At 37.5% G+C, this 12,492-nt stretch overlaps 1 pseudogene across 1 annotated transcript; it reads left to right on the top strand.

Annotated features, from left to right (window-relative positions):
- The first annotated feature begins 7,690 nt into the window (after positions 1–7,690).
- LOC101720860 (annexin A7 pseudogene) lies at positions 7,691–12,488 on the top strand (annotated as a pseudogene). The gene has a single exon (XR_015448754.1). The product of XR_015448754.1 is annotated as an annexin A7 pseudogene (transcript).
- Positions 12,489–12,492: the final 4 nt, after the last annotated feature.

Here is a 12,492-nt window from a genome sequence, read left to right as displayed (position 1 = left end):
AAAGAACTTGACATACAGATAAGTGAGGCATATAAGACTCCAGGTAGCCTTGATCAAAAAAAATCTACATATAGGCATATAATAGTTAGGATTCCAGAAACCCAACAGAAGAACAAAATTCTACAAGCAGTTAGAGAAAAGAAAGAAATCACATACAAAGGAAAGCCCATCAGAATCACAGCAGACTTCTCAATGCAAACCCTCAAGGCAAGAAGAGCTTGGAGTGATGTATTTCAACCCTAAAGGAAAACAGCCTCCAACCCAGATTGATGTACCCTGCAAAACTATCTTTCAGAATCGATGGAGAAATAAGATACTTTCATGATAAAGAGCACCTTAGGAACTTCATGAATACCAAACCAGCACTCCAAAACATTTTAGACAAAATCCCAGGAAAAGACAATGAGGATCACAACCCCAGGAAGCCCAGCAGAATGAATCTGTTGGGCGTGACCAATTAAATGCAAAGGGAGAGAATCCAACAAAAAGAAAAAGTCATGACAAGGCTTTTAAAACTTTTAACTTCATCTCCCTAACGAGTGTATAATTCAATCTTGTTATTGAACTGATTAGTATTTTTCTGATTCTAGTGTTGCACACCTTTCCTTGTGCTGTACTGGCTATTTGTCATCTTCTTGTGTCTACTTTTTAACTGGGTTGTCTATTAATGAGCTGTAAGAGTTCTTTATATATTCTGGTCATAGGTTATATGCATTGTAAATATGGTCTGTTTAAGGACTACTTTTCCTTTTACGAAGTCATTTAAAGTTCTAAATTTTGATGGAATCTCATTTATCAATTTTTTTCTTTTATACATCATGTTTTTTTGTATCCTAGGAAGTTCTTGCCTACCCTAAATTCATAAACATTTTCCCTTATAATTTCTTCTTATAGTTTTATAGTTTTAGTCTTTCATATTTAGGTTCATAGATCCTTTCAAGTTATTTTTATGTATGGAAATAAAGTGTTGAGGTTAATTTCTTATATATGGATACAAGGTGTTCTAGTGCCATTTGCTGAAAACACTATCTTTTCCTCTGCTCTTGAATTGAGTATATATATATATATATATATATAGAGAGAGAGAGAGAGAGAGAGAGAGAGAGAGAGAGAGAGACTATATATGTGTGGTTCTATTTGTACCTTCTCTGTTTTATTCCAATGATCTATATGTCTTTCCTTACACCAACACTGCCTTGATTACCGTAGCTTTAGAGGAAGTCTTAAAATTAGGTACTAAACGTCTTCCAACACTGTTTCTTTTTCTTTTTACTTTTCTAGGTCCTTTGTATTCCTACATAACTTTTAAATTTCAATATCCAATTCTTCATTTATAGCAAGTATACATAGACCTGAATTTTTATATATATCTTGTGTTTTCTCATCCTGCTAAATTCAAATACAAGTTCTAGGGGCTCCTAGAGATTTCTTAGTATTTTCTCTGTAGATGATCATTTCATCTGCATATAAAGATTTTACTTCTACCTTGCCAATCCTATCCTAATTGTGTCATTTTGTTGCCAGACTATTTTGGTTTAGGCCTATGTTTCAAAGTTTAATGGACAGATGAAGAGTAGGTATATCTGCCCTTCTTTGCCACCTTAGGGAGAAAGCATTGTATCGTCTCCATTCATATAAGGCATTTTTGCTGGAAGTATGGAGTACATGTCTTTGATCTGTTGAGAAGGTTCTGTTCTACTTCTAGTCTCCTGGTAGCTTTTACTATGAACAGCTGTAGAATTTAGTCCAATACTTTTTCTCCAACTAGTGACAGGATCATGTGGCTTTTTCCTTTCCTCTGTTAAACTGATGATGTTTGGGGGTGAATCTTCCAATGCTGAACCAACACTGCCATCCATATAATAAAACCACTTTCTACATCCTGCCAGCTCTGACTTCTAATTGTTTTGTTAAACAAATTTCTATCTATGTTTATACTTTTTTTTCCTATTATCTTTATCCAGTTTTAGGATTACCACAATGTTGATTTCCTAAAATGAGAGGAGAAGTGTTCCTTCTTTTTTCTGCTTTAAATATTTGATATAATTTATCAGTTAAAATATATATGAGCCTGTTTTTGTCATATAGGTAGGTTTTCAAGCTAGGAATATACTTTCTTTAATAGGTGTTATTCAAATTTTATATTTCCTCCAGAGTTAGTTTCATTAATTTGTCTTTCAAGGTACTTCTTAGAAGTTGTCAAATTTATTTCAAAACAGATTTTTGTAATATGCTTTCTATATTCTTTTAAATTCTGTAAAATCTGTGGTAATGTCCCCTAGATCTTGATATTGTAATTTTAAAAATGTATAATTGATATTGTGTAATAGGAAGAACAGGTCTAAAGGAGCAGGGGAAGTGGGAGGGGTAGGGAAAAGGAAAGAAGGGAAAAGAAAAAATATGAGAAAAGTAAAAAATTGAAACAAAGTCTTTGCAAATACGTATAGGGGATGAAGGGAGGGCAGGGGAAGGGGAAAAAAATAAGAACCAAGATACTCATGTAATGGTACAAGATCCCAATGATGAATGTAACTGTATTTTATACCTAAAACGTACCAATAAACTTAATGAGGAAAAAATAAATAAAACTTACCGGCCTACTAAACATATTTGTGGCCATGAATATGACCAATAAAGGTATCTTTAAATTATTTGGAAGCAATTTATAGGACTTCTCCAGATAATTGATTTGTGTTCCAGTTAGGGAGATCTAAATCCAAATCCTGACTCTCCTACCTGTTGGCTATAGGACCTTCAGAAAATTGCTTAATCAATTTGATCCCTATTTTTTGTGTTTATATAATGGGGATAATAAATGTACCTACTTCATGGAATTGAGTGGATTAAAAAGTTAAGAAAATATCACATTTCTTAGCATATACTTTATACTCAATAAATTTTAGTTAATGTTTTAATTTTTGTCAGGGTTGGCTTGGTAAAAGCTTTGCTGTTTGGTTCCTAAAAATATTTAGAAACCCCTGGGAACACAGTGATTTTGTTTAAGAAATTACATACTATTCATCTACTTCTTAGTTCCACAAAGAGCAACACTCATATATTCACATTTTTATTAAGAATAACATTTAAAAAGTAATTTATTCCTTCTAGTGGCCAAAATGAAAAAGACTTACAATGTAAGAAGTTGAAAACAATGTGAAACAACTAGAATTCTAATGAACTGTAGATAGTAGGACTGCAAAATGATGCATCAGCTTTGTTTTTTCTTTTATTTCTTATTTAATTGGTATATATTTGCTCTATACAATTATATTCATTTTGGGAAATTGGTACATATATACCATATTTTGATAATTTTTGTTACCTTTTCTTCCTCCTCCCCGCCTTCCCTTTTCCCCCTTCCTTATGTCCACGAAATCTATCTCCATGATTTCTACCTTCTCTTCTTTTTTTATTCTTTAATTTAGCTTTGTTTTGGGTTTCTCATACAAGAGAAACCATGCAATAACCTTATATGTCTGAGTTATTTCAGTTAACATTATGTTCTTAAGTTCCATCCCTTTTCCTACAAATGACATGAATTTATGCTTCTATATAGTCAAATAATATTCAATTGTGTAAATATACTACATTGTCTTTATCCATTCATCTGTTGTTGGACATCTAGGCTGCTTCTGTAGTTTGGCAATTGTGAATTATGCTGATATAAACATGAGTGTACATGTATTTCTACAGTATGATGTCTTTAGCTTTTTCAGGACTTTCTATTTTTAGAAAGAATCTCCGTACTGTTTTCCATAGTGATTGTACTTATTTGCATTTCCACCAACAATGTAGAAAGGTCTCTTTTCCCCACAGCCTCACCAGCATTTGTTGTTCCTTGTGTTCTCCATGAACCATTCTGACTGGTATAAAATGGAACCTCAGTGTTGTTTTTGATTTGGATTTTCCTATTGGCTAAAGATGTTGAACATTTTTTCATGTACTTATTGGCCATTTGTGCTTCTTCTTCTGAGAAGTATCTATTCATCTCATTTGCCCATTTTTTTCGATTGGGTCATTTGTTTTTGTAGGATCTAATTTTTGTAACTATTCTAGATTTTGGACTTTTATCAAAGAGTAGATGACATTTTTTCTGTTATGAAGGTTGTCTCTTCCTTCTGTTGTTTTTTTTAGATCTCAAAAAAAATCCTATATAATTTAATATAATCTCATTTGTTGATTCTTCATTTTATTTCTTGTGCTATTAGAGTTCAGAAAGTCCTTGTCTATACCCATGTCTTCAAGTGTTTTTCCTCTTTTATCTTACAGCAGTCTAAGTGTTTCTGTTTTCATATCTAGGTCTTTGACCCATTTTGATTTTACTTTAGTACAGGGTGAGAGATATGGATTGAGTGTGATGCTTTAGCATGCAGCTAGCCAATTTTCCCAGTACCATCATGCAGACACTTTAGATTTTGTAAAGTTACACATCCAGTCAGGTTGGTGGCACATGTTTGTAAGCCTAGCCCTTGGTATCTTGAGTTTGAGTCCAGCCTGGAGTACCTAGGGAATTTGAGGCCAGCCTGAGCTACATATCAAGACTCTGTCTCAAAACATTAAAAAAAAGAAATTACATATCCATCTGCCTCAGTGATTCTCAAAGTGTGGATAGCAATGAGATTGAGAAACTCTGTTCTATGCAACAATCCAGCCCCTACACACCTAGGTCATTTACCCAAGAGTAACAAGAACATAGGTTTACAAAAATGTCTCATGCTAGCTAGCATGCTCACAGTAGGTTTATTGATAATATTCCTGAATGGAAACAATTCAGATATCCATCAACAGGACAGTGGTAAACAATGTCCACCCGTATAATGGCATACCACTTAGCAATAAAAAGGAACAAACTTTATGTACATAAAACAACATGGATTAATATATTTTAAAAATTACACTGAATGGGAAGGGGCTGGAAACAAAAATATATCCACTGTAATTATTGAATTTATATGAAATTCTAGGATAGGCAGAACTAAATTAGGGTGATAGAAAATAGATCAGTGGTTACTTCTTGAAGGTGGGAGACTGATTGGAAAGCTTGGGGAAATGTCCTAGAATATTCAATAGTCATTTGTTAAGTGATTGAATAGCACACTTACAATCCTAGCATTTTACTGGAAGGACAGGAGGGATGGAGGAAGGAAGGAAAGAAGAAAGGAAGAAAGGGAGGGAGGGAGAGGAAGAGAGGGAAGGCACACAGGCAATCAACTGGTCAGTTTATAAGGTCATTTTCTTTCTAATAGCTATCCATTGATTCATGCTCTCCAATATTTATGTTTTCAATCTTTTCCATTTTAGCCATTCTAGTGGGTGGGTAATGTAATTTTTTGTGGTTTCAGTTTGCATTTCCTCCAAGATTAATGAAGTTGAGCATATTATCATATGTTTTTTGGCCCCTTGGATTTTATCTTTTTGAACTGTCTTTTTTTGTTGGGATATCTCATTTAATTGTGGGAGCTACATATTCTGAAATGCAGAATTGGGAATGCACAATTAACAGATTTGAGAATTACTGCAATTCTCCTTTGTGTTAAATTGGACAGGCAACAACTATTGGTGAGATCTTGTGGGTATATGTATATACAGTATACATATATATATATATATATATATATATATATATGTAAAACATTTCTCCTATTCCTTTTTCACTCTCGGTGTGTTTTGATGAGGACTCTTAATTTTAATATAGTCCAATTACACACTTTTCATTTATGGTTAGTGCTTTCTGTGTCCAGTTACTTAATTTTGGCCTACTCCAAGGTTACAAAGATGTTTTCTTATGGTTATTGAGTTTTTAAACTATAGATTGGCAATCCAAATGAAGTGTATTTTTGTTAATGATGTGAAGAAAGAGTCCAAATAAGGTTTTGATCCATATTAACATTCAAATGACCTAGCACCATTTTTTGAAAGATAATCTTTTCTCCATTGAAGCATGTCCTGAAAAATTTGAAAAAATGCATTTATACTTAAAATATATTGACATAAGTGGTTCAAACTCTACACACAGTTCTATATTCTAGAAACTGTTGGCAAATAAGCCTATTAGTGGCTTCATATATGTTGATAGTTATAGTATTAATAGCTTCAAAAAACTCCATATTATCCACCATAAATTAATGTCCTTAAGTAGAAAGTGTATTTCCCTCTTTTACTGTGGTTGCTATTAAAGTGCTGAAATAAGCCTTCTGTCTAAAGTGAGCAACAGTTATTTATTTCTTAAGGGTAAAATGCCAAGTTTGGAAATTGCTGGGCTAACGTGCATTCCTATTTTAAATTTTGCCTTCTGTAGATTTACACTAATTTTTACTATTTTAGTTCCGTTCCTTGTTTCTGGGACAAAATACCTGACACCCACAATTAAAATGAGGAGAGGTTTATTTTGGTTCATAGTTTTTAGAGGTTTCAGTCCAAGGTCAGCTGGCTCCAAGGCAGGGCAGCATAGCAGAAGGGCATCGCAGAGATGAAACAACTCATGGCATGGCAGACTGGAAGGAAAGAGAGGGAGAGAGGAGAGGAAGAAGTAGAGAGAGGAAAGGAAGGAAGGAGGGAGAGACAGTGAGAGCGATCTCAAGGGAGGAGGGAGGAAGACAGACCCTTCCAGGCCAAACACCCAGGGACCCACCTCCTCCAACCAGGCTTCACTTCCCAAATCATATTTAGCTATAAATTCATCGGTGGACTAATCCACTGATGAGCATCACGCCCCCATGATCTAATCGCTACCCTCAAACCCCACCTATGAGCAAATGAGTCTTTGGGAGAGACATCCAGATACCCTATAAACCATAACACTCCCATTCACAGATACGAACCTGTTTCCCCATAGTCTCAGCAACAGTGGGCATTTTCAATCTTTTTAACCTAAGCAAAATGAAATATTCCCAATTCTCTTTTTAACAATAGATTAAATAACCCTGTATATAACCTTTATTGGCTATATATCTCAGTTTTTTGGACTGTCTAGTCAAATCATCCATTTTTCTTCTGTGGTTAGTCTTCCTCATATGCCCCTATTTATAATAACAATGTAACAATATTATCTCTCAGTTCCCCTAGTTTGGCTTTTAACCGTACGTGTTTTGAGCTCCAGTTTCAAGCCAGTCTCCGCTAGGAACTAACATTCACTCAAGAAGGCTGGAAAGAAAATCTTCGGCTTGTGGCCAGGGGGCGGAGTCAGCACCTTCTGAGCAAATCAGCTCCGCCCCATTCCACTCCCCCACCGCTTAGCCAACGACGCGTGCGCAGCCTCCGTTGCCATAGCACCCGGGCTGCGAGAGGACGGCGTTTCTCAGTCGGAGTAGCTCCCGGAGAAACAAAATCCGCGGAACGAAAGGCTCAATGCCGCGAGAGTCGCCGGCGTGCGTGACGTTAGCGTACGTGACGCACGCCCAGCCAGGGCGCGTGCGCAGTGAGACTGTCGCGGCCGCCGTAGGCAGGCGTTCAGCGGGGGCGAGTCGTGGAGGAGGACTTTGAGTGCAGGTGCCAAGAGGGCGGGTCGGGGCCGTCTTCCTGCCTCCAGCCGCGGTACCTTTCTCCCCTGTGGCTGGGGGTGCTGCATACCAAAGGAACGACCTGCTCAGAAAGCAGACCTTGAAGGGAAGTGGAGAATGGCTCCCTCGAGTGAGGAGAGCGAGTGAAGCACAGTCTCCCCAGCCCGTGGGGCCCAGGTGGGCGTGAGCGAAGGTAATCCAGGCCTGGTTGCGAGTTTGGGTCTGGACTTTCTGATGGGTGAGGCAAGGGCTGGGGCGACTGAGTTTCCTTCAGGTCAGAGGTCGGGTCTCTAGATGGGACTCTCTTTCACTAAGATGAAGTGAGATCTTGGCCCAAAGTAAGCGCTGGATAGAACTTCTCGGTTCCTCGGAGGAGGTGTCAGAAACTCTTGTCTCCTTCGTGTTACTTGGAGAGACACGAACTGTTGCGATCTTGTAGGTTTTTTGTTTGGTTCCTGAATCCCACAAGTATGCCCTTGTGGCTTTAGGCAGGAAGCTGTATAACTTCATATTCAAGTTTACAATATAAGAATGGTAATACTGACCCATCTAGCAGAGTTATGATGCCACAAAGCTCTGTAGAGTGCTTAATGAAAGCGACCAAAGATTACATACTGGAAAAAATTTCCATGCAGTCTAGAAGTTTTTGTTTTGCCTCTTTTTGTCATGCACTGAAGTGCTAGAGTGAAATTTAAATGCATTATTGTGACTCATTCAGTAAATGATCAGAAAAGTACCTTTTGTGCAATGTATTATATCTATTCAGTAAATACAAATTGAGTCCTCTACTTTGTACTAAGTAGGCACTGTTGTAACTTCTTACCATGGTATATAAGTAAGCAAAACAAAGATTCTAGCCCTATTTAGCTAACATTGTAGTTTGTGGATTGCAATGAATTGTAAACATAAATAAGGTTAAAGGAAATGAGTGCTGTGGAAAAAAAGCAAAGTAAGGGGCATTGGGAAAGCAAGATACAGTTTAAGTATGTCAGGGCCTATAGATGTCACAGAGAAAATCACATTTAAGCAAATACTGGAAGAAGGTGAGAAAATTAGCGCTGCAGATACCTGAGGAATTGCATCCCAGGTAGAGGGAAGAGCCAGTGCAAAGATTCTGGGCTGGGAATGTGTGTGGTATCTTCAGTGGAAGATTTGTGTGGCTGGAGTGGAACGAGTAAGGGAGGTTGTAATAAAAATTACCTGGTAGCATAGATGAAGAAGTATAGTTAGGAAGAACAGTAGAGTATTTGAATCTCTTTAGTTGTTCTCTTGTAAAGGTAATTACCTATTTAATTTAGGTAAGATTTTACAGCTTAACTGCAGCCATTAGTTTGTGAAATTAATGACTGAAATCAGACTTGAAAATAGAATATATTTGAGACCTAAACATAGCTGTAGTTTTTAGTGAGCACAGTGTGAATTAAGATAGAAGAGCTTGTTGTAATAAACTTTTACTTACCCTTATTTAGGACTTCAATGAATGCAGCCATTTTTGCCTTCAAATTTGGCTATAGTTTCTAACTTAAAAAAAAAAGGATCTAAGGTAAGAAAAGAATGTCAGTGAATACTTGTGACTGTTAGCTTGTATTTACATATAATTTGTAAATACACTCTGGCAAACAAAAATGACTAAAAAGAAACCTTTTACATCAGAAGCTTATTAGAAAGTCGAACTTGTAAGTCAAACATAAAAAGGTTGAAAAAAGTATTCTAGAAGAACAATACAAAGTAAACACTAATAGAATAAAGTCATCTGGGTATGATTGTACTTCTTGTGGCAATAGCTCACCTATTTCCCATTTCATTTGAACATCTGCTTTTTATGGGATGATGATTTAGTTGTCAATTTTTTTACATCTAACAAATGTAGGTTTTTACAAAATAGTTCTAGAATGCATTGAATATGCTAAATTAAGTATAGACTTCATGAGTGAAAGTATCTATTAGGGCGGCTTCCAGGTCAGAATGTCATACCCAGGCTATCCCCCTACAGGCTACCCGCCTTTTCCTGGATATCCTGCCAAGGATTTGGAGCCCCATCAGGTGGATCAGGTTTTTCTGGCTACCCCCAGCCACCTGCACAGACTTATGGTGGTAGTGGACCAGCTCAGGGCCCAATACCTGGTGGCTTTCCTGGAGGTCAGATGCCCTCTCAGTATCCTGGGGGACAGACTCCTTACCCCAGCCAGGGCACTCAGGGGACAATCCGGCCCGCTGCCAACTTTGATGCTATGAGAGATGCAGAAATCCTCCACAAAGCCATGAAGGGATTTGGGACAGATGAACAGGCAATTGTGGATGTTGTGGCCAACCGTTCCAATGATCAGAGGCAAAAGATTAAAGCAGCTTTTAAGACCATGTATTTAATCAAGGATTTAATCAAAGATCTCAAGTCAGAGTTGAGTGGAAATATGGAAGAACTTATCCTTGCCCTTTTCATGCCTCCTACATATTATGATGCCTGGAGTTTACGGAATGCAGTGCAGGGAGCAGGAACTCAGGAACATGTATTGATTGAGATTTTGTGCACAAGAACAAATCAAGAAATCCGAGAAATTGTCAGATGTTATCAGTCAGAATTTGGACGAGACCTAGAAAAGGACATTTGGTCAGATACATCAGGGCATTTTGAACATTTACTTGTATCCATGTGCCAGGGAAATCATGATGAGAATCAGAGTGTGAACCACCAGATGGCTCAGGAAGATGCCCAGAGCCTCTATCAGGCTGGTGAGGGAAGACTCGGGACAGATGAGTCTTGTTTTAATATGATCCTCTCCACAAGAAGCTTTCCTCAGCTGAAAGCGACCATAGAGGCTTATTCCAGGATGGCTAATTGAGATTTGTTAAGCAGCATCAGTCGTGAGTTTTCCAGCTATATTGAAAGTGGTTTGAAGACCATCGTGCAGTGTGCCCTGAACCATCCTGCCTTCTTTGCTGAGCGGCTCTACCATTCCATGAAAGGTGCCAGCACAGATGACTCCGCCCTGGTCAGAATTGTGGTTTCTCGAAGTGAGATCAACCTTGTACAAATAAAACAGTTATTTACTCACATGTATCAGAAGACCCTGGGCACAATGATTGCAAGTGACACAAGTGGAGATTATCGAAGACTTCTCACTATTGTGGGCCAGTAGGAGGGAATTTTTTTAAATGGATGAAGTCCTTCAAAGCAGACTGACCTGCATGCAGCATCAGCCATCACCGAACCAAAACAACTTAAGGACTGTCAAGGTTAATGTGCTTGGTTTGCACATGTTGTTATTGCCTTAACTCTTTTTTTCTTTTTTTTTTTTGGTACCAGGGATCGAACTCGGGTCCTTGCACTTTGGAGGCAGGCAGCAGAACCACTGAGCTAAATCCCCGGCCTTTTATTGCCTTAATTCTAATGTTATTTTTTCCTATATGTGCAATCAATGTAAAGCCATATCACAATGATGTAGTAATTTTGCAATATTTGTAACGCTTCATTCTCACTGCTTTGGTTCTAATCAGGTTTTCAAATTGAATAAAAATTAGTGATCTAATTCTGTATGAAAAAAAAAAAGAAAGAAAGTATCTATTAAACTACACTAACGGGTGCCTTGTAATACTCATTGCTCTGTTGGAATTTAGAACTTTCCCAACACTGTGCCATTAAGGAATTCATTTTTTCTCTTCTGTCTTTTTTTCTTTCCAGGAGAGATATGTTTTTGATTTCTTGGCCAATGTTAAAACACAAAATACAGTAGAGTAGGTATGTTTGTAATTATATTTGGTAAGGCTTTATTTTTTCATTTTAAAATTCTATCAAAGAGTTTTAAGTTTTAGTGGCAAGCAGAAATAATGAGATGTTATAGTGTAAACATGGAACTGTATGACCAATCATATTAGAGGCAGGAATCTGTAAGTTAGAGACATACCAGGGGGAACTCTGGTCAGTTTCAGCAGCAAGGAGGAGGAGGTTAACCAATGAGGTACAACACAGTTTACAAGGATCATGATGAATTTATTAGCCGGCTTTCCATCATTGTCACAAAATAGCTGAGATAAACAATTTATAAGGAGCAAAGGATTATTTTGGCTCACAGTTTCAGAAGTTTCAGTTCATGGTCATTTGACCAGGCATCATGGTGGCGGGTGAGTGGAGGAGGAGGGCTGTTTACCCAATGGTGATCAGAAAGCAGAGAGAGACAGCTAGAAGGGGCTAAGTCCCAGTATCTTTTTTTGAGGGCATCCCTCATTTTCTTCTACAAGGCCCCACCCTTAAAGCTTCTATCACTTCCCAATAGCACAGGCTGAGGACCAAGGCCTTTTAACACATAGGCCTTTGGGGGAGCATTATAGATCCAAACTGTACCAATGAATGTGAGTTGGTGGCCTGTGTAGATGATTGATACCACCAAAGTGCATGACTTAGTGAAATTTGGACAGAGGATGTGTTTAGCAAGCCTAGTAGGTGGTTAAGTGAGTAATGGCAGAGGGGCTTTATGGTAGGATCAAGTACCAGGTTCAGGTGCAGGATGTCCCCTCTGGAAAGAGGGTGAGGTATGAAGGGAGTTTTTAAAAATGCTAAAGTTGCTTGTTAGTACTGGACAGGGATGAATCCCTAAATGTTTGGTTGTTTGTGGCCATGTAGGTGGTATCACAGCTGTGGACTAGACATGTTACTATGATAAAAGCTACCATTCGCTGATGAATATTCTTTAGTGTATGTTCTTATGTGCCAGTGTGTTTTATCCTTTTTTTTAAAAAAAAAATGACATGCAGTTTTTTTGTTAAACTGAATCTCAAGATGCAATTTTTCCCAAGCCCCTTATTAAGCTGTAAGTAGGAAAACTGGAACCCAGGTCTATTGGATTTTGAAGCCTTTATTCTTTTTTATTTTATATTGCCTTGTTTTTATATCAGACTGTGCTGACTTTAGCTTTCTTATTTTATGGGGTTTGTTATGAATGTTATCGGATTTATTGCCAATGATATTTACTAATAAATTTGATTAATGTTTTTGTCT

The sequence above is a fragment of the Heterocephalus glaber genome, unplaced genomic scaffold, assembly GCF_053883595.1.
Source record: "Heterocephalus glaber isolate CG9 unplaced genomic scaffold, H.glaber_assembly_v1.0 deba00000071, whole genome shotgun sequence".
NCBI classification, from domain to species: domain Eukaryota; kingdom Metazoa; phylum Chordata; class Mammalia; order Rodentia; family Bathyergidae; genus Heterocephalus; species Heterocephalus glaber.
Note: the sequence above shows the minus strand (reverse complement) of the source record. Positions and strands in the feature narration are given on the sequence as shown.